Here is a 3,336-nt window from a genome sequence, read left to right on the forward strand (position 1 = left end):
TACATGACTGTTTTGTAACTTCTAACTTTTCACTGCTGTTATTAGGCTCCATGTTTTCACATGGTAGAAAAAGATAGGATAAAATTGTGATTCCAACAAGCAAATGTTATTAAACTAGGAGAGCTAGAAGCTAAATAGGGTTTATCCCTGATCAAACTGTACCATTTCTCATTCCCACCATGATACTAGTACCGTGGTATTAGAAATGGGGTTGCTTTGTTAGCAGTCTGATATTAGAACGTTGAAATGCCTGAAAATGTGACCTCTTCATTTTGATGTACAGATTGCATGCTAACCTTTCATGAAGTGCTAGAAGGTATGAATAAAATATATCCTAGTATGTATGAATGAATGGAGACATCGCATTCATATCACAATCATATATGTATATATGTATACATAGAATGAACCATACGTATCATACGTGCATTCGCATTTGAGAATGATTCAATTAAACGTGTATGGTAAATAATCTCAAAGTTGGATTGGATTGACTAGGGTCTATATTATATATTGATTCACTCTCAATCCTAATAAGTGGGCTCTAATCCATTGTGAACCACCAACATAAGTATGGTTGCAATATTTGCATTGTATCACATGCATACTTTTGGGATGCAAATCAAAACGTCTCTATCATCCTCACTTTAGAACTATACAAAAAAATGAGTATGAACTACAAAGATTGAATCAAAATATGTCATTATAAATTATAATCAAACGTTCAAAAACTCATAAAACGTATATTTGAGAATATGAAGAAAACATGACATTAGCAGTATTAGCATAACAACTTACCACTAGGGTGACCTAATTTCTAATAACAAAGAAAGAAAGAAAAAGGAACACGACACTAACATAAAATTTTGCCATGACATAGGTAGTAGTAGCATAACAACTTACCACTCGGGTGAGCTAATTTTTAATAACAAAGAAAGAAAGAAAAAGGAACACGACACTAACATAAAATTTTGCCATGACATAGGTAGTAGTAGCATAACAACTTACCACTCGGGTGAGCTAATTTTTAATAACAAAGAAAGAAAGAAAAAGAAGAAAAAGGAAGATGACACTAACATAAAATTTTGCTATGACATGGTACTAATGAGAGAGAGAAAATTGGGAATCAAACCCAAGACATAGACAGCAATACCACTAGGGTGAGCTAAATTGTAATGATAATAAATGAAAAACAAGAAAAAAAAAGGAGCACGTATTTTTCCCATTTCAAACGTGTTCGTTTCCAAACGTTGGAATGCTTGCATGAACACGAATATTACGTTCTATGTATGTATATATAGCTATTCAATCTATTCTAATGCTACTAATCATTGTCGCTTACATCTAGCATCAAATTGCTAGCCATTAGTAATGTGAAGCAATCTAATGCTATGTACTAGATTGCAATGCATTGACCACCAAATGCACAGAAATTTGGTACCAAGTCTCCACTTATGTTTTGCATGGTATTCACTTACCCTAAACCCTAAACCCTAAACCCCTAAACCCCTAAACCCTAAACTATTAGTTGAGCATAAAATTTACTTTATGCGCTAAAAGAACATAAAGTAAAATTTCAAAATGGCTATCCCCACTCATCCCTATCTTATCTCTCTTTCTCCATACAATTATTAAAGACGTTTCAACATGGAATGCAAAGCAATCTTGGTTCATGTAACAAAAATAAATAAATATCATGGGTTCCATAATACATTGTACAACTTTACAGGGTGCATGAAGTGATTATGATTTCCAATACTTGAACTTATCTCCCAATGCTCTAGTCATTCATTAAACTAATTGGACATTCGTAATATTCACTTCCAATTGATACCATAAGTGTAAAATAATAGAGCCTATTCCAACCATGGCTGAAAGATTTTGTAACCAATACGCCAATTGATCCAAGTATCAACATGTTGATGCTTTATTTCGTTCATTTGAAACCCTTGCTTGGCTTCCTTCAACTCTATTGTAGTTCTTGTCAAATTTGAATAAGTGCTTGAAAGTGTGGCGTACAAGATCATTTGTCTCAATGTTGATAATTGTAGAGACCATGAAGATAGTTTGAACTTGTATAGCATATTGCAATGCATTGTCCTTCAAATACATAATTATTTTGTCTTAAGCTTCGACTTGTGCTTTGCATGATATTCACTTAATTGATCAATGTAACACAATCTAAGGCTATATACTAGATAGCAATGCATTGGGCTCCAAAGACATAGAAAATTTCGACCAAGCTTCAACTTGTGCATTGCATGACACACTTAATTGACTATTAGTTGAGCATAAAATTTAGTAGTGACTTGGTTCTATAGGTTCAATGTAGGAAAAGTTCTTATTCAGCCCATCAGATTACCTTTTACTTTATAATTATGCTATACAATTTAGCAATAGTTGAGGTCACCATGATTGTACGATAATTGCTATCTAACTCTTATCTCCTAGCTTACATTTTGGATCAATCTAATTCATGAGCCAAGCATTCCGCAAACCTTGTTTAGTAGCTTCTTTTATGATAATCATGATCGAGAGTTACATCAACTACTTTCCCATTAACCATCTTCTTTGTTCAAATATTGACATCTTCAAGATCCATGTGTTACAAGGTGTTTCAATGTTCTCAACTATAGGAGCTACTCTCTCATTCATTACATGCTTTGTACAGATTCTAACATCTCTTCATTTGTAAATTCACCTTTGATATCTTCCTTCTTACCATTTTTCCAAAAAAGAACTCATTTAGTTAAAATATACATAAAACTCGATCCCTTTCTTGGGAAGGCCGAGCCAAGACTATCCTATCCTACACAAGAGATCTTGCTTATTGATCTTACACTTTCACATATGGCTCTAGCCATCCTTTCATGCACATTACCTACATTCACTATCCCACATGCCATGTCTTTCACACCCCTCGTTCATCTAATGGGAGGGGGGAACAACCATTTGGGTACGTCATACTTCCATAGTATATCCATTCCATTTGTTGCGGCCATCAGTGTAGTACACCATCACTTTCGAAAATTCAGCCTCATTAGTTCTGCATCATCATTAGTACCATCAATCCGCTCACATTGAGCTCTTAGTGTAGTTTTTAATGTGTGCCAGATTAGCTTAATTGATTTAGTAGGGGGGCGTTTGTGTGCTGAAAATACCTAGGTACACCTTGTTGTCCATATATACCATATAGCAAGGGGGGCAAGCAACATCCAAAAATCTCCAAGTTTTTGATTCTGTGCACAAGTTGTAGGTACCCTGTTGCCAGTGATCAGGCCACACAATGCCATTCTCCCCTCTGTACTTAGGGTTTAGGGTTTAGGGTTAGTTGTC

The sequence above is a fragment of the Azolla caroliniana genome, unplaced genomic scaffold, assembly GCF_043228905.1.
Source record: "Azolla caroliniana isolate FFs.n. ecotype wild unplaced genomic scaffold, voAzoCaro1.0.p SCAF_12, whole genome shotgun sequence".
NCBI classification, from domain to species: domain Eukaryota; kingdom Viridiplantae; phylum Streptophyta; class Polypodiopsida; order Salviniales; family Salviniaceae; genus Azolla; species Azolla caroliniana.